This window comes from Panthera pardus, unplaced genomic scaffold (genome assembly GCF_024362965.1).
Source record: "Panthera pardus isolate Hobbes unplaced genomic scaffold, ASM2436296v1 HiC_scaffold_17, whole genome shotgun sequence".
Taxonomy (NCBI): domain Eukaryota; kingdom Metazoa; phylum Chordata; class Mammalia; order Carnivora; family Felidae; genus Panthera; species Panthera pardus.
The window spans coordinates 124,120,392-124,140,409 of NW_026526732.1; the positions used below are offsets into that span (position 1 = coordinate 124,120,392).

Sequence of the window (20,018 nt, forward strand, 5' to 3'; positions counted from 1 at the left end):
CTTACCCCCAAGGGCTCACTATAAGACTGATTCTTTTTTTCTTGTTGCCAAACTTGAAAAGTTTGCTTATAAATCTTGAGTAGTGAAGAAAAACAGTATTTATTAAGCAATAATTTTTCCTATTGCTTTGAGTTGCATTTATTACTTTAAAAACTACTTTAGCATTTGCCTTTCCCAAAAGAAACTTCTTTATTTTGTTCTTAGTACACATTTTAAAAGAATTCAGAATAAAACTTGCCTTGGTTGAGTTGGGGGTTGGGGGGAGGGCCGTCCAGAAAACAAAGAGATAATTTGGTATATTTAATTGTGTCAGCAAGATTAGCTGACCTGGACGTGATTTTTTTATGATTGTTTGTTTATTTGTTTTTATTAACTTTTTTTTTAGGGAGGGAGGGGCAGAGAGAGAGGGAGACAGAAACTGAAGCAGGCTCCAGGCTCCCAGCTGTCAGCCCACAGCCTGACCTGAGCTTGAACTCACGAAACACAAGATCATGACCCAAGCCAAAGTTGAATGTTCAACCGACTGAGCCACCCAGGTGCCCCTACATGGATGTGATTTTTATGAGTCTATTTTGATTAAATAACTATAGCAGAAGAGGGTGAAGAATGCATTGCCATGAGAAAAAGTCCCTACCCTCCTTTACATTACATTTTTTTTTTTACAAAATGAGATATTTTTTCCCTCTCCTTTTCGTTAATACTGTTCACCAAAAACTGACTCTTCCTCAGAAACACATTCCTTATTTTAGAGATAAGATGGTGACATTTACAATTAATGACTGCTGTCTTTTTTTTTTTTTTCCTTAATGTTTATTCATTTTTGAGAGAGAGACAGAGGGTGAGCAGGGCAGGGGCTGAGAGAATGGGAGACACAGAATGGGAAGCAGGCGCCAGGCTCTGAGCTGTCAGCACAGAGCCCAACACAGGGCTCAAACCCACAAGCTGTGAAATCATGACCTGAGCTGAAGTCAGGTGCTTAACCGACTGAGCCACCCGGGCGCCCCATAATGGCTGCTTTAATGTCTTTAGAGTAAACACATAGCACATGTGAACCTCCTGCTCATGAAATTATAAACCTCAACTTCTATACTTTCTGTTTAATGACAAATCTCCAACATGCCTGTTTAAATACTACTCATATTCGTGCCTACAAAAATCATAGTTTGAAAAATAGAATCGGAGAGGGGCGCCTGAGCGGTTCGGCTGGTTGAGTGTCAGACTCTTGATTTCGGCTCAGGTCATCATCCCAGGGTTGTGGGATCGAGCCCCGAGTCAGGCACTGCACTGAGTGTGGAGCCTGCTTGGGCTTCTCTCTTTCACTCTCTCTTTCTGCCCCTCCCCTGCTCACATGCGCGTGCTCTCTCTCTCTCTCAAATACATAAAATGAAAAAAAAAATTGAAAGGAAAAAAGTAGAACAAAGGAGACGGACAAAGTCAAATTCTATTTTGTCTTTTCTTGCGAAGAATGCTTCCTGAGGCACAGGAATAACTGGCAGGAGTGGGCAGAGCCCCTAGCGTTGCAAGTGTGGTGGTTGTCGGACTGGGCACCCCCTTGGTGCTTGTTAGAAATGCAGACTACCAGGCCCCACCCAGACATCCTGCACCAGAATTGGCATCTTCACAAGATCCCCAGAGGATCCTGGCACACGAGGAAGTCTGAGAAGCCCTGGGCTTTCACCGACATTGCAAAGAGGACAGAGCTCCTGTGTCTCCTCGCCTTGAAGTCCCTCCCTCAGCCTTCAGCAGGTTTCCAGTTAGCTTCTCTCTCCCCTTTCCTCATACTTTGCCCTTGGGAAGGAATCTCGTACTGTGTACCTTCCATCCTTTGGTTAATTTAACAAACTCGTCCCCAAGGCCAGGAATACATGCGTTTGAGAAGACCTCTCAAGTCACTTCCTTGGAGATGATCAGCCTCCTCCGTGTGAGGAGAAGCCATGTTGAACAGAAGACCAGTCTGCACTGTGCCTTGACTTCATAGCATTTGGCCCACCAGGGATTTTCAGTCAATGTTAAAGGGGTCAATGAGTGCCCATGGTCAAGGGTTGCCCCTCAACTAGGTCTTCAGGGATGGTGGTAGGACCGCTTAGCTTGGGTGTCGACAGGACAGGCCTGCTTGCTACCTTGGTTTTCCAACAGGCCACTGTACTTTAAGGTGTAATCATGTTCTACCTCTTGATATCAAAAAGTACTTATTCAATTCTCTCAGCCAAGGCCAACCAGCTTCAGTTTGCCTTCCAGCAATTGTTTAAGTGGCCACCAATCACTTATTCTCCACATCCGTCCTACTGGTGCAACTAGCTTCGGGAAGTGATAAGACCCTCAACAAGACTTCTGGTCACAGCTCGAATATCAGCTCAATGTGAATACTTTGCAGGCATCGCTTGATTATTATTTTGAGGAGATAATGGCAAGCAAGAGACTGAATGGTCTAAATGTGCCATGTGACCACTATTCAGTAACTGAAGGGGCCTTGGGTTAAAACATACATGGAGACCCCAAAGCTACTGATCCCATCACTTGGGCCAACGTCCAGATGCTCCTTCTCTTCTAAAAGTGTCCACTAAGCATAACTATTTCCTGTTTTTCTCCCAGAGATTGACCCAAGGCAGAATCATCTACCACCCCCCTCCCCATGGAACACACTGGCCTTCCCGCTGGGATTGGGGAACTTAATTATTATCCCAGCTTTGTTGCTAACCAGCTATGTATGCTGGAAAACCATTTAACACCACATAGTCTCTCTTTCAAATGAAGCATAGATCACATCAGTGGTTGTTCAACCTTTTACACATTTTTTAGAATTTTATTTTATTTAATTTTTTTGAGAGAGAGAGAGAGAGTGTGCACACATGTAAGCATAGGAGAGAGAGAGGGAGAAGGACAGAAAGAATCCCAAGCAAGCTCAGTGCGGAGCCTGACTCCAGGCTTGATCTCACAACCATGAGATCATGACCTGAGCCAAAATCAAGAGGTGGGACGCTTAGCCCACTGAGCCACTCAGGAGCTCTGATTTTTCAACCTTTTAGATTGCAATCTACAGAAAAACTATTTTATTTTATTTTCAGAGAGAGAGAGAGAGAGCACAAGCCAGGGAGGGGGGAGAGAGAATCCCAAGCACACTCCAAGATGTCAGCGCAGAACCCAAAGGGGGGCTCGAACTCACAACTGTGAGATCGTGACAAGCAGAAATCAGGAGTCAAATGCTTAATCGACTAAGCCACCTAGGCACCCCAAAACAATCATATATCATCATATGCACACACACATATGTAAAGTAAATGAAAGTTTCGCAAATTACTCAGGCTTATTACATGTAAGTAAGGCACTTGTTTATTTTATGTTATTTTTTCATAATAAAATTCTGGTCAAAACCGACTCAAGTGATTTCTGGAACCACTAAATGGGAAATAGTGCTGTTTTAAAAATACTGTACTGGGGGAACCTGGGTGGCTCAGTCGGTTAAGCATCCAACTCTTGGTTTCAGCTCACGTCACTTTCTCACAGTTTCATGAGTTTGGGCCCCACATCAGGCTCCGTAATGACAGTGCGGAAGCTGCTTGGGATTTTCTGTCTCCCTTTCTCTCTGTCCCTCCCCCATTCTTGCTGTCTCTGTCTCTCTCAAAATAAATAATAAACCTTAAATTAAAAAAAAAAATAAATAAATAAAAACACTTTACTTGATGACTGTGTCATTATTACTGCTGTTATGATGATGATTATTATTGTGCAGGATTCTGGGAGGGTAGTTATGAGGTATTATGGATAAAGTCTACCCTCCATTCTTAAGCGTCCTAGGAAGGGTCTATTTTGCATTATTTCTAGGACGGGGCAAACAGAATACACCGATATTATCAGAGGAACCATCTTAAACTATAAAATCCAATTCTCTGATTTGCTCTTCATAGGCTAATGTAAACAAAAGATTTGAGATAAGTTTACAGAGTAACCAAGACAGTTTTTCTTGGAGCTTAGCCATTATTAGTCAAATAACTGCATTTGTTGAATAAATGAACATGGTTCTTTGAAATGCAAACTTTATTTATATTGACTTGACTTTCTCCTTATTGTTCTTAGGCAGTGCTGGCCTCATTTTGCGAGACCTCCATGTGGTAACAATTCCAGCAACTGCTTATTCCTTAAGCTCAGATATATACTTTTCAACTTACCAAATTTTGTTTTTACGTGTCAAAAGTCAATGCTAATGCCAATGTACAGACAAGGGTTTTCTCACAATTAATGGTGGTGCCGTAAATCGGCATGACTCTGGAAAATCACTTTGGAAATACGTGGGGAAAGTCACCATCGCCCTCAATTCCCTTTGGCCATTTAAACCAATAGCTTCACAATAAGCTAAGGAAATCATTTTTTAAGTATTTATATATGAAGGTGTTTATTTTGACATTATTTATACATAATGATTAACATCACAGCTCTCAGGTCAGAGTCAACATTTCAAATCCTTATCTCTGCTATTACTGGCCGGGTGACCTTGAACAGTTAGGCAATCTCTATAAGACATCACATACTAATCTTCAAAACCTCACGGGGTTTTGTTAATGTTAAATAAAATAATGTATGTGTTGTGCTTAGCACAGTGCCTGGCATACTTAACTAAATAAATGGTTGAAAACATAATCTATTAAAATCACGGGGACAGGGTAGCTGTGGCAGAGATTGCTTCTTTACTGTAACCAGAAGCAAGTTTACCAACTTCGGCGCTACTGACATTTGGGCTGGATAATTTGGGCTCTGGGGACTTTCTTGTGCACTGGAGGATGTATATATACCAGCATCCCTGGCCTTTACCCACCGGATGCTACAAAGCAGTCTCCATCCCTGTGCCTCCTACTCCCCACTCCCCACCCCCCACCCCCATGACGACCCAAAACGTCTCCAGATGTTGCCAAATGTCCCCCAGAGGGCAAAACTGCCCTTGACTGAGAGCACAAAATTGTCCATTATTAATAAAATCACGAACAAATATTTGCATGTTAAATGACCATATAGTTTTTAGTTTATAAAACTTTCTTCAATGGTACTGCTTTTATATTTTTAATGAGCTTATTTACATACCTCTGAGACTTATCTGCTTTGCTGACCGAGGAATTGTACTTGTGAATATTTTAAGAATAAAGCAACAAAAGAAAAAGATGCACAGTGTTCAGTGGTGATTCGCTTTCACAACAACAACAACAACAACAACAACAACAACAAAATGGAAAATTATCTAGTAAGTGGGAAATACACCGTTAAGTAACTTGTAGCCTTTTTGTCTCATTGTTAATTACGGTCATATTTAGCCATAAAAAGGTACATTTTTGGTTGTTCATTAATCACTTAGGATCTGTAACACACAAACTTACTAAAAGAGATCCTGCTTTGTTTCAGGTGGATGTTTTCTAGAGCTCTGCAGTCTGAGACAATGGCATAGTATCCTTAAAACAACATCACTGCATTCAGCTCAGATAATTGCCAACAAACTGACTCACCTTTGGTTGTAAATGAAAAGATGAAATGAGTAAAGGAAAAAAAAAAAACCCAGAATTTTATTTTATTTTTTTTAATGTTTATTTATCCATCCTGAGAGAGAGAAAAAACTGGAGGGAAGGGCGGGGGGGGGGGGGAGAGGGAGAGAGACAGAGAGAGAGAGAGAGAGAGAGAGAGAGAATCTCAAGCAGGCTCTGTGCTATCACAGCCCTACACTGGACTCGATCCCATGACCCTGGGATCATGACCTCAGCCAAAATCAAGAGTCAGATGCTCAACCAACTGAGCCACCCAGGTGCCCTTAAAAAAACCGGAATCTTAGACTCAAAAGGCTTTTAGAAATTTTAGTATGTTTCAATATTTTAATATATTCCTTCTCATTGGCATGCCATGTAAACTAGAGCCTGGGAAATTTAAGTGAATTACCCAGGAGTGTGGATGTGCTAAATACCTTGTTGATTTTGTTTCAAGATAATTCACCCAATTATTCAGTTTTCCCGAATGCTTCCTATGTTCTAGAATAGATGCTGAGGGTAGAGCTATGAACGAGATGTCCTTGGAGCTGTTGGCCTAGAGTATTCAGAAATTATATATTTATTAATATTTTTCTGAGTAGCCCGAACCCTCCCCTCAAGAGGGGAGGTGTCGGATTACTTTGAACTGTCTGCGCTGTGTCTGTTTTTTCAAGCCACTTGGAGATGCTAAACCCACCAACCACTCATCCCCGACAAATGAAAGCAAATTCACACTTGGCCATCATCCCAAACCTCTCCTGTGGGTGCCCATTCTACCTCTTACTAGAATTCTCTCTCCTCGCTCCGTTTCTCATTTTACCGCTGCTTCTGCTCCCCCTGGACCCAGTTTAACATTTATCTCCTCTCCCAAAAGCTTGACTCTCAACTAGCATTTTTAATTTCCTGCTTTGGATGGTCGCTAATCAAGCAGCTCGCCCCAGCGAGCTCACCAGAACCGAAATTATAGATCACATTCAGGCCACTCAGACCACATTATAGGTCACATTCAGGCCAGGGCGATGCCAGAATACTGACCGTGACGCAGAAGGACTGTTGCCATCTTGCCCCCAGACTACAAACAGCAAACTGGCCGCTCACAGGCCGCATGCGATCGATCGTAGGCCTGTTTGGTTCGACCCTCACAGAAGTGTGGGTTGAACACTGAAAAAGAAAAAAAAAGTTCCCCACGGAAGTTCAGATTGCCAGTGTCCCTCGACAACAATTCACTGGGGCTTTGAGAAGCCAGGGATTCTCCTACTGCCCTGTTCCCCACCATGCTTCACTCACTCATATTGTCTACCTGGCCCTGTCAACGCATAGTTTGTAAAAGTGGGTTCCCAGACCTCGTCTTTCACATTGCCCACCTCATCATGCATCGCTGTCCACGCACACCTGGCTGTCCCGCCACCCTCGGGGGAATTCCTAAATTGGTCTCCCATTTTCAGCGGTCAGGGGTGAGGCTCAGACATTAATGTTTTTCAACACGTCCCCATAATCTTAAGGTGTAGCCAGGGTTGAGAGCACCTGTTTTTCACAGAATATTTTATTGAACATCCCTTCATAGGGATAAGACTTTTTAGCTTCTAAAATGCCACGCGTTATGCCTCAGTAAGGAGAGATTTTCTTTTTCACCAAAGAAAGCAAGTTAAAGTTTTAGAGACTCTAAAAGTACGGAACACTCCAAAGGGACCAGTTATGTTCCAGCTGCCCCAAATTAGTCATCGTGGCACCTTTGCCTTGTGAATATTTCCTTCTTGTCCTCTTAAAAATATTATCCTATCGTTGGTGAAAAATTGAACCCTGGTTATGGGAATGGATTCATATAATGCGTAAAAGCACAAAGAACAAAACTGAGAAGTTAACACAAAACCCAAACACCACACCATCTACACCTACTGGTAACAACCATTACAAAACCATTATTTCACAAGAAACAACAGGTGTTGGTGAGGATATGGAGAAAAAGGAACCCTCTTGCACTGTTGGTGGGAAAGCACACTGGCACAGTGTCCTCAAAGAGTTAAAAATGGAACTACCTTATGATCTAGCAATTCTGCTAGCGGGTATTTACCCCCCAAATGCAAACACATTAATTTATGCACCCCAGTGTTTATAGCAGCATTATTTATAAAGCCAAATTACAGAAGCAGTCCAAACGTCCATCAGTTGATGAACGGGTATATCTACATATGATGGATTATTACTCAGCCATAAAAAAGAATGAAATCTTACCATATGCCATGACAAAGGTGGAACTGGAGGGTGAAATACTGAGTGAAATAAGTCAATCAGAGGAAGACAAATACTGAATGATTTCACTCATGGGAAATTTAAGAAACAGAACAAATGCGCAAAGGGAAAAAAAAAGAGAGAGAGAGAGAAATCAAGAAGCAGACTCTTCACTATTGAGAACAAAGTGATGGTCACCAGAGGAGCAGGGCTTGGGGGGGTTGAATTAAATAGGGGATGGGGATTAAGGAGGGCACTTGGGATGAGCACCAGATGATGTACGGAAGTGTTGAATCACTATGTTGTACACCTGAGACTAATGTAGCAATGTATGTTAACCATGGGATTTTTTTTAAAAAAAGAAAAAGAAAACATTATTTCATAAAGTATCTTCTTATACAAATAAATATTTCCATGTCACCTTAAGATTTCAACATAGTGGGGCACCTGGGTGGCTCAGTCGGTTAAGCATCTGACTTCGGCTCAGGTCATGATCTCGTGGTTCGTGAGTTCGAGCCCCACATCGGACTCTGTGCTGACAGCTCAGAACCTGGAGCCTGCTTCAGATTGTGTCTCCCTCTCTCTCTGCCCCTCCCCTGCTCGTGCTCAGTCTCTCTCTCAAAAATAAGTAAAAACATTAAAAAAAAAAAAAAAAAGACTTCAACATACCTATTAACCAGTTGACTAACCTATATTGGGTAATGATTGCAAATAACCCTACACAAGTGGCTTTTACCATTGAGATATATGGGTTGGGTTTCCTTAAATGAGTCTAGGCATTCCCTATGCACGTGTTTACTGCTTTCTAAAGTTTATCAATTCAAAAAACTGTTACCTTAGGACTGAAGTTTTATTAGATTCTAGAAACTTGAGAGATTCTGTTATTTGCAGCATGTGAACATTAAGTATGGTAATTTTCTCTGTGATCTATTTATTTAGATGTGTTTGTTTAGAGCGCCATTCCCTTACATGATAAAGATTTCTCGTCAGGGTCATTTGCTATTGGAATCAACTGAGTATAGCATGCCCTGTATTGCTGTGTTGTCTGGGAAGAGGTTCTCAGCAAATCCATTAGACGAATTTTCATCTTGCCCAGGACACAGGGCCTTCTTCACCTTCAAAACAAGGCACCAGGCTACACCCAGTTGGACGTACATCAAGAATTCATTTGCAAGTGGTAGAACGTTTCCTCCAATTCCTTGTAAAAGCAGCCAAATAAAAACCATGCCTGTTTAGGACTCTTGTCTGATTTTAATCCCTATTTTCAACCCAAGACAGGTCCAGAGGAGCTGAAGGTCCCTGGTAAGTTGCATTTGTTGCTGCACGTACTGGGGTGTATATACAGGTTGCCAATTCTGGGAATTAAGTGCCTATCTATAGCAAGCCTAATCTTTTATACAGAACGGGACAAGTAGTTCTTCTGTTTACAGTAGTCTTCTGCAAAAATGAGAAACATCTAAACAAACTTTCAAAAGAGAAGGAACACGGGAGGAAGAGTCTTGGGATGTGCCCCGGACACGTGGGGGAGGACCTCCCCCCCACCCCTACCCTGCCACCCCCTCACCCCATGGAGTTTGCAGCTGTTTTTAGAAATACAGAAAGCCACAGAGTAGGCCTAGCATTTCTTCTGGAAACATCTCCTGAAGCTGAACATTTGGATAAAAAGCACTGGGCTGCAATTAGCACAGCAACCCAAAGAAAGGCAGAAGTAATTTATGGGGGTGGGGATGGTTGTCACTTTTGGAAGTGACCGGGGTTTTTTGGAGTACTAGCCTAACATGGGTTCTTGTGATGGTTACTCAGGTAAGGATCAGTTTGAGAGTTCAGTGGTCAATTCTAATAAGTGCAGTTTTGTCTATATGCAAAAGCTCAATAAAAAGTTTAAGAAAGTGGGGGCGCCTGGGTGACTCAGTTGGTTAGGCATCTGACTTCGGCTCAGGTCATGATTTTCGCGATTTGTGGGTTTGAGCCCTGCGTCGGGCTCTGTCCTGACAGCTCGGAGCCTGGAACCTGCTTCGGATTCTGTGTCTCCCTCTCTCTCTGCCCCACCCCTGCTTGTGCTCTGTCTCTCCCTCTCAAAAATAAATAAAACATTAAACAAGTTTTTTTCGGTTTAAGAAAGTTATAGAATGTGTAGGAAAGTGATAAAATAAAACGTGAGCCAAAGAAACGTTGGCCCCTTCAGTTCCTTGCCCTTGTCTCTCGTCCTCCGCCCAGAGTCGTTTTAGGAATGGAAGTGCCAGTTCTGAGTTATCCAGCTGTGAGGTTTTGAGGCCTCTATTCTTAAGGACTTGATACTGGTGTTTTCATTTGTGCAATCGTTATTTTCAGTATTTTAGAAACTCTGAATTATGGACATATTTAGATCAAGACCAATAACTAATACACTTAATTCATAGTAAGAGATACACTCTTTTTTTTTTTTTTAATGTTTATTTATTTTTTGAGAGACAGAGAGAGACAGAGCATGAGCGGGGGAGGAGCAGAGAGAGAGGGGGACAGAATCCGAAACAGGCTCCAGGCTTGGAGCTGTCAGCACAGAACCTGACTCAGGACTTGAATTCATGAACCGTGAGATCACGATCTGAGCCGAAGCCGGATGCTTAACCGACTGAGCCACCCAGCTGCCCCAAACTCTTTTTTTTAATGTTTATTTATTTTTGAGAGATAGTGTGTGTGAGTGAGTGGGGGAGGGGCAGAGAGAGAGGGAGGCAGAGCATCCAAGGCGGGCTCTCTGCTGTCAGCATAGAGCCCAGTGTTGGGCTCGAACACACAAACCGTGAACCAAAGTCAGACCCTCAACCGACTGAGCCACCCAGGAGCCCAGTAAAAGATAAACTCTAAAGTCATCTACAAAATCCAGACAAATCCTCTTCTGTATGAGTTTTTTTGTTTGTTTGATTTTCAGTAGGCTCCACGCCCAATGTGGGGCTTGAACTCATAACCTGGATTAAGGGTCCCATCCTCCACTGACTAAGCCAGCCAGGTGCCCCCTGAATGAGTTCTGATAAGAGATCATATTGGGATGTTGTGACGTGCTCATTAGGCTGTTCTTGTATGACTGACTGAAAGGACTCACAATGGAAGTTTTGTGAGTCGGTCATATGTGTTTCTGGAATAAAAGTGGAATTCAGTTTTTGTTATTCTTCCAATTAAGTTTGTGACATTCCCGCTATGTAAAGATCATCCTTGACTTACAATGGGGTTAAGTCCCAATAAACTCACTGTAAATTGAAAATATCAAGTTGAAAATACATTTAATACACCTAACCTATGGGACTTCAAAGCCTACCCTAGGCTACCTTAAATATGCTTAGAATGCTCATATTGCCTACGGTTGGGCAAGATCATCTAACACAAAACTTATTCGTAATACAGTGTCGACCCTCTCATGTAATTGATTGAGTACTGTATGGAAAGTGAAAAACAGAACGGTTGTGGGGCACCTGGGTGGCTCAGTCGGTTGAGCGTCCAACTTCAGCTCAGCTCACGATCTCACGGCTGGTGAGTTCCAGCCCCGCATCGGGCTCTGTGCTGACAGCTTGGAGCCTGGAGCCTGGAGCCTGCTTCAGATTCTGTGTCTCCCTCTCTCTCTGCCTCTCCCCTGCTTGCACTTTGTCTGCGTTCTAGAAAACCTTCCAGATCCTTGGTAGTAATCTCAGAAGCCTCTGCATCTTGGGAAACTGCCTTCTCCCAGAGCCTGTTGTCTCTTAATGCGGACGATTGGGTGGAATCAAAAAACAAAACAAAACAAAAAAACCCTGACAGTTTTTAATACTTACTAGGCACCATGCGGCATTTTCAGCACCGATATTATGACACGTAATTTACTTATAACGGTAGTACTATTTTCGTCCTCATTTTACAAATACAGAAACTGAAATTCAGAGTGATTACATAATTGGCCTCACATTGTATACACTAGGAATCTGCAAAGCTGCACTCGAAGCCAAGTAGTCTGGTTCCAGAGAGCCTCTTCCCCTCCCCCACAGTTCATACACGACCCAGCCTCTGTCTCGCTCAGCATTTATAGGCACGCCCCCCAAATACCCTCCAGAAACAAGGAGAAATGTGCTATATTAAAACAGCCAGGCAAATGGGGATATTGTGTTAGTACTAGGTACCCAATATCCTCATGTGGTCAGAATTTTATGGTACAAAAATCACTTCTCCCCACTGCCTAAGGCGATTGGCCTGAGTTTCATTAAGTCATGGCAGGAGTGGTAGCTGGCATCTAGACAAGAACACAGTGACTGCGACAAGGAGAGAAATTCACTGCCCAGAGGCCATTGTTCCAGTAATCCCACTGGAAGGAGGTGGGGGAGGGATGGAATTGGTCATAGAATCACCAATGGCCAAGCTGGGAGGAACATTCTCCATTATCTTGTAAATCATCGGCATTGTCTCCATTTTACATATGAGTAAATTGAAGCCCACATAGGATAACGTAACTGCTCAAGGTCATACACCAGGTACCTGAAACCTAAGCCTGTCTGCCTCTAAAATTTTTACTCCTTCCACTGCATGCTCCAGAGTTAAAGCAAAATAATGCAGGAAAACTTTTTTGAGATCACCCAGTTCAATTTCCTCATTTTATAGAGAAGGAAACCGAGGCTCTAAGAGATGAAGTGACTGAAGTCCAGTTAATCAAGGACAAGAGGCTAGAACCTAGAAGATAATTTTGTAATGTGCATATGTAGGTCACTGGCCTTTCTTACATGGTTCAGTGGCTGGAATCTGAAGAGCCTATGTGTTCTAATCCTTGAGAGTCTTTTGGGGTCATCCAAGACCTCATCCTTAGAGGCCACCCAGAGATTCTTCCGGCTCTTCTACAAACATCTTTGAAGAGAAATACTAGCAAGTCATAGCCAATGCTGTGAAATGCATTATTCTCCAGATATATACATATGTGTGTGTATATACATATTTATACATACGTATGTATATATACATATATATATACACACACAAATGTATGTATCTGGAGAATACATACATACATATATATATGTATTATGTATTTGGGGGAGGGAAATTGAATCAGAACTGCCCAATATACAATTCTTACTTTTTAATAAATTCCCAAACACCTTCCCAACTGTCTCCAATGTCCTAAAACCAAAATTAACTGAGGCTCAGTTTGGTTAAGTCATTCGGCTAGTGTCCTACAAGCTGACAAGGCTGGGATGCCTAAGTCTGTATTCTCCCCTCCACACTGTCCTGCAAGATGAGAGAAACCTCGCACAAAGCTCAGAAGCTTGAAACCTGGGGAATCTCAGATTAAATGACATATGTGAAAAATTAACAAGATAATTAAACCCAACAGAGAAGGCTCTACGAGGACTTGTGATGGAAAATACATTAAGATTTAGCTGAAGGCAAAATTTTTCCTTTTGTCATTTCCAAAGTCAAACATACAGGGACTCATAAAATAGACGGTCAACTTGGCCTTTTTTTTTTTTTTTCCTAAATAGAGGAAGCAGTATACAGTAGCCACAAGAGATGAAAAAAAGCATCTCTAAACACTGCCCATGAACAGTCTATGTCACCAATCAGCTTACTACTCTTAGTAACATTCTCTACCCATCTTCCCTACAGAAAGAGGAAGGCCAAGAGAATGGACATTGTTAGCAATCATTATTCTGACTCTTGCTTCTAATGCTTACAGAATTTGTAGATTCAGCTTTGTCCATTAAAAAAAATTAAAGAAGAAGAAGAAGAGGAAGAAGAAGAAACAGAAGAAAAAGAAACAGAAGAAGAAGAAGAAGAAGAAGAAGAAGAAGAAGAAGGAGGAGAAGAAACAAAAGAAGAAGGAGAAGAAACAAAAGATGAAGAAAAAGAGGAGGAGGAGGAGGAGGAAGAAGAAGATGTAGTCTGGTTGATGTAACATATCCTAAAAGTTTAAGTTGGATACAAAGAGTTTCACTTTTCAGCAAATCATTATTATGGGATACATAGAAAGCCTTAGCCTGGACTATTGGAATGTTATATTTCCTTTGAAAAGAAGCAGCTTACTCATTTCTGAAAACTGGAGTCTACTCCATGATTTTCTATAAATCGTGTTTTCTTGCTTTGAGTTTGTGTGGTAGTTGTCAAAGCTGGTCAGTGGGCACAAGAGGGTTATGGTGGTGTGTGTTGGTGAATTTCATGTTAGAGTTTATACATTATCCCGGTGTAAGCAGCTAGGAGGGACGACGTCTGTTTTAACTTTGAGGAAGTTGAACGCCCAAAATGGGAAGGATGTGGCTGGGCCAGCAAAAACCTGCACAGAGTGATTGTGAAAAAGCTCTCATTTCTTTCAGGTCCTTGCCGCGCTGATTTCCTTTCCTGAGAAATTATATTATGTTCCACATAAATACTGCCTTAAGTCCCTTCGGGTTCACGGTATGGCTTAAGAAAACAAAACAACCTATGAATCCCAATCCCCGTTTCTTTCCCATGATGTGATTGCAAAAATAAAGTCCTGAAGACGCTATCGACATCCTTTGAATTTCCGAGGAAATGCTTCTCACGGAGGATACTTCACAGTGTTGTTGGGAGGATGAAGTAAGCGGTGTTAGTAGTTTTAAAAATTACACCCAGTAACATTAAGGGAAATCAAAGTTAGAAAGAATGAGTACCCATCCCAGCAAATTAAGCTGGTACATGGTGGTGGAACTGTAGTGTAGACCCTTTTGTGGTAAGAATATATTTAAATTTTATCTTATTGAGGATCCTCTTGTTACCACGTAGACAAACTCTTTTTTTTTTTTAATTGTTATTATTTTTTTATTTTAGAGAGAGAGCATGGGAGTGAGGAAGAGGGGCAGAGGGAGAGGGAGAGAGAGGGAATCCCAAGCAGGCTCCTTGCTCAGTGCACAGCCCAACATTGGGGCTGGATCCCACGACCCCGGGATCGTGACCTGAGCTGAAATCCAGGGTCGAATGCCCAATTCACTGAGCCACCCAGGTGTCCCTAAGTGGACAAATTCTTAACCTCTCACTTTACACTCAAGTTTTTCATTTCCTTCTCAGAACGGCTGAGAAGTAGCTGCTGTTACCATGAAGGTATAGATGAGAAGTTTGAGGTTAGGGTTACCCATGATCACCAAGCTAACAAGGGCAAAGCTAAAATTCATCAGCAGTTTTGCCTCGTTCCCGAGTCCAGGGGATATTTGCTCAATACGAGTACTTCCCAAACATCGGTTATTTGCACATCACTTTTATAACAGCCACTATAATGCAACCAGCATCACGCTTTTCCTTATATAGGCTCGCTTTCCTTTTCCCTGGTGACTGCCTTTTTTTCACAGTCAAGGAGAACCTCTGACGGAAATGAACAGAGCCAACATTTGCTGCCAATCTAAAAAGGGGCCAGTGTCTGTGAAAGATGGTCTCCACCAGTGGTTCTCAAAGTGCGCTTCCTAGACAAGGAGCATCAAGTCACCTGGGAGTTTGCTGGAAATACAGATTCTGGGGTTTGCCCCAGGCCTCCTGAATCAGAAAGTCTATGGGTAGGGCTCGGCTATCTGTGGTCCAACAGGCAGATCCTGGGGGTCCGTCTGAGAACCACTGCACTGTATACATTATCTTATTTAATACTCATAACTGCTCTGCGAACTAAGTGCTATACGTTATTCCCGTCATCGCAGATGGGTAAACTGAGGGTCAGGAGACACTAAAACCAGCAGCACATAGTTAGCAAATAAGGGGAGCCAGGGCTTAAACCCTGTTTGTCTGGCTCCAAAGCCTTTTCAGAGTATCACCTGGACTCAAAGGGGGATGGAAGGAGATGCCGTTGTAGTGGTTCAGAGAAATAGAGTTGAGACATTTAGGTTAAGAAGATAATTTTGACATTGATTATACATCTATTATGGCTTTGATACACAAAATAGTTTATTTTATTGCTTAAAGGGTCACTGAAATGCAATACTATGTTTTTGTTTAAAAAAAAAAAAAAGGCAACTGCTGCTTCTAGAAAATATTTGTCTTGGTCGAGATGATGCCAGGTTGAAAATTGGAAAAAATGGTCTTGCCTCTTCTAAAATGGAGGCTGTATTAATCCTTTGTGCTCGAATAAAGTCACATTAAGTTCAGCTTAGTGAATGTTTACCAATCATAATGGTATTTATACTTAATTAAATCTTCATATATACTTTAATCCAATTTCTCTTGTCTTGCAGAATGTTGTTCTAGAGATTAGGAATTAAAAGCTAACTGAGAGCAGTGTTTCTGCATTCTTTCCTTCACGGGGGTGGGGAGCAAAGTATGTTTGGGCACAGATTCCCCAGTAAAGATGATCCAAATATTGTAGCATCACCAATGACCGGAAGCATCATAAATGATCCTTCAACTGCCTACAGCTTCGGCATAGCTCAACTATGTAGATTGTATGCAACCTGTCTAAAGTTTCTCTACTAGGAACTCAGCACGTTGTGATCCAGACTCATCCATCAGTCTAGGTACTCAAGAGCCAGAGTGAATTGTAAATTTTCAATCTTCCCCCAAATTTCTGGTCCTCAAAGGGTCTAGGTTTCCTCCATGAGGAAACACAAGCCAGAAGGCCCAAACCACCAACACAATATTTTAAAAATCATGTCCAAATTTATTACGCGTATTTAATATTATGACCTGGCTATACAAACGTAGCATCGTTTTAAAATTCTGTTATATGGACAGGAACCCATGGAAGTTTCTGATTTATACAATTTTTCCTTCAACCAGAATTCACCTCCATATTGGTCAAATAAGTGTCAGTGTGGATTTTCATCTGGCCGCAGACACACACAAATAGCTGTATGGTAGAGCTGACTGTTCTAATGACATTTTTAAGACATGATCCTACCAGTCCATCAATATTTATAATTCTCGGTCCCCGGCATGACTGAATGCATCCTTTGTGGTTCTAGAAACTGATTTCTAAACTTAGGTTGATGTACAGAGAACACAATGCATACTTTGAAAAACACTGGGAGTGATCCGGCCACGCCCAGATTTAAGGGCCAGGTAGGTAACCTTTCGGGTAGGGAACACCTACCTTCTAAATAGCTCAGTGTTTACATCTGCTGGGAGCGACACCTGGAGAAATGTTTCAAGTTTCTTTCTATTGTTGTCTTTTCTTAGCCTTTCATTTCCTTATACCCATGTTTCTTTCCCCCTAATCCAGTAGCGAAGGAGCAGCCCAGATCAAATGAAGACAGGAGAAGCCCACTGCACGAAAGGGGAGCAGGCCAGGAATCTAACAGCAATACTAACAGCGGGGCTGGAGGGGCGCCAAGTTGGGGGAGAAACTCCAAGCAGGCGCACGTAAGATGGAAACGAACCGCAGGCGTCCACGTTGGGAGCAGGTGCTTTCTCTTGGAATCAGATGCGACTGCATGATGGGCCCGGGGCGGCTACCTGGAAACCAGATTTCTTAAGGAGGAACTTTGCCCTATGACATTCCGACTGGAACTCCGAGGCTTGCCAGTTCTACAAGGTCTTTCTGATACTTTTATCTTCTCCTTCACTGATACCACGTGTTGGCCTAGCTCTCGTGGAATTATACCTCCACGCGGTATCTTACCTGCCATTTCTCTAATCCTTACTATCGAAGATTACGCCACCCCTTGTTTGGATCCAGGTGACAAATCGCTTCAAAGTAAGGAAAACTAAAGCGTTTAAGTCAAAAGCAGCTTCCTAAATATCGGCCGATGATCTGTGCAAATAAAGAACACATTGTGTCTGTCGTCCTTTGTTTCTCGCTTACAGACAATAGGGGACCTGCTATAAAGATCATTTTTCTTCGTCTGTGTATTTGTGGGATAAAAAGAGTATAGGTGGGGGCGCCTGGGTGGCTCAGTCAGTAGAGCATGTGACTTGATCTCGGGCTTGTAAGTTCGAGCCCCACATTGGGTGTAGGGATTTCTTGTAAATACATACATAAATAAATAAATAAATAAATAAATACATAAATACATAAATAGACGGACAAAATACTATTTAAAAAAATGAACAGACAAAACAAAACTCATAGAATACAGAGATGGGTGGTTATCAGAAGGGAAAGGGTCCGGGGGGTGGGTAAGATGGGTGAAGGGGGTTAATTGCATAATGACAGGTGGTAACTAGACTTCTTATGGTGGTCACCTTGTAGTGTGTCCATAAATCAAATGATTATGTTGTACACCTGCAACTAATCCTATGCCAAATTTTACCTCAATTAAAGAGAAAAAGGATGTGTACAGTTTTCCACGCATGATGTTTCATTAATTTTATTGTCTGTAAACGTAGTAAAATATCTCTGGAAGGATATATAAGGAAGCAATCTATCAGGAACTGACAGAGTGCAAAATAAAGAGATCTGACACCTTTTGAATATATTTCCTGTTTTTTAGAAAGCTAACTTAAAAAAAAATGTTTTAAAAACAGGGGCAGATATTCAGGAAAAGAAAAAAAACAACTACAACAACAACACATTTTTTGAGTGGTGGAGTGGGGGGAAATGAGTCCAATATACTAAAATTCTAAATCCGGAAACAAACTCCTTGAGGTCATGTCTGTCTTCTTACAAAAGGCACTCTTGGTCCATGGAACAGTAGTTGGTACAACTAAGGGCTAAATAAATATTTGTTGACTGCTAAAAATATAAATGTCAAAATGTTCTACTAATTTTTGAAGACTTCTATTCACTGTGAAGACAAAGTCTCGATACACTTCACAGGGACTAGGTTCAAAGTCTCAGCCTGCTTGTTCCTCCCCCACCCCCCCCAGCCTTTTGTAAGAACACTGGCCATTTCCACTGGCTCACAGAAGGAAGAGCCAGACCAAAGCCTGTTCCAGATGGGGACTGGGGAAGCTGTCACAGAAGCCTGTGTGGGGTTGGCCATCAGTTCCAACAAGGACACCTTCCCATGACTCCAGTTAGCACAGCGGCCCTGCTAAGCCTCAGCGTGTTCACCGTGTTCCAACACACGCACACGCACACACACACACACACACACACACACACACACACAGACACTCTCTCTCTCTCTATTCCTGTTAACTTATTTCCAGCTTAAAGTGGTCAGCTGGAACTTACCTCCATGGCCCCCCCCCCCCCTCATTTTTTTCCCCACCCTTCCCCTGTCCTGTCTCCCTTCTGGGATTCTGCAGGGAATTTGCTTCAGATATACAGGAAAGATGAAATGACTATTCCCTTCTTTGCTGGTGCAAGTTCAAACTTCAGTTCACACAAATCCAGGGTTAGATCCCAGCTTTGCTTGGACAAGCCGTGTAAAGATGAGCATAGTACTTCAGTCTCTCTAAACCTCCTTTTCTTCCTCTGCTCGTGAGGATTACAATGATCATTTCTCCTAATTAAAAGAAATGATGGGGGCACCTGGGTGGCTCAGTAGGTTAAGCAACCGACTTCAGCCCAGCTCATGACCCCGCGCTTTGTGGGTTCGAGCCCTGCGTCGGGCTCTGTGCTGACAGCTCAGAGCTTGGAGCCTGCTTCAGATTCTGTATCTCTCTCTCTCTCTCTCTGTGCCCCTCCCCTGCTTGCAAAAAATAAATAACCCTATTTATTTAGGGTTAAATAAACCCCTGTCTCCAAAAAATAAATAAATATTTAAAAATTAAAAAGAAAGAAATGATGAAATACATACGTCTGCAGCAAACTATACCAACAGAAAACAATATTAGACACCACGTATCATATATTTACACGTTTTTTTTTTTTAATTTTTTAAGTTTATTTACTCTTGAGAGATAGAGACAGAGCATGAGCAGGGGACGGGGAGAGACACAGAATCGGAAGCAGGCTCCAGGCTCTGAGCTGTCAGCACACAGCCCAATGCGGGGCTCGAACTCATGAACCGCGAGATCATGACCTGAGCCAGAGCCGGACGCTTAACCGACCGAGCCACCCAGGCGCCCCTATTTATGTGTGTTTAAGACAGTCGTTTGTAAATAATCAGGATGAACACTCACTACACTATGATACTGTTGGTTTACTCCTGCTCCTACAAGTCTGTGTGATCTGACAATTTAGCAGCTCATGGGATAGCATATGTCTCTGTTCCCAGTCCCCTTGCCAGTCCTCTTTCTGCCCTGAGTAGACTTTTGAGACCATGACTCCAGTCCGGCTCTGAGGAATGCGGAGTGATTGAGAAAGGAGCAACCACTATGCATCTACTTCAGAGATGAAGGTGGCTTCAAACCACACTCCAATGTGTCACCGGCAGTCGTAGATGTAAGCACAGGGAGTGATTTCACACACAGCAGACACCGGGCCACCCTCACACAGGGCCGGTACCCACAGCCAGGCTGGCACAACAGTGGAAA

The 20,018-nt window shown here is 42.5% G+C and overlaps 1 protein-coding gene and 1 long non-coding RNA gene across 3 annotated transcripts in view; one reads left to right on the forward strand and one right to left on the reverse strand.

Annotated features, from left to right (window-relative positions):
• LOC109249650 (glucosaminyl (N-acetyl) transferase 2 (I blood group)) overlaps positions 1 to 20,018 on the reverse strand; it is a 55,661-nt gene that overhangs the window by 9,899 nt on the left and 25,744 nt on the right. The gene's annotated exons all lie outside the window — the stretch shown is intronic.
• On the forward strand, positions 8,988 to 13,451 carry LOC128777720 (uncharacterized). Its single transcript, XR_008423052.1, has 2 exons — positions 8,988 to 9,032; positions 13,399 to 13,451. It is a non-coding gene; the product is annotated as an uncharacterized LOC128777720 (long non-coding RNA).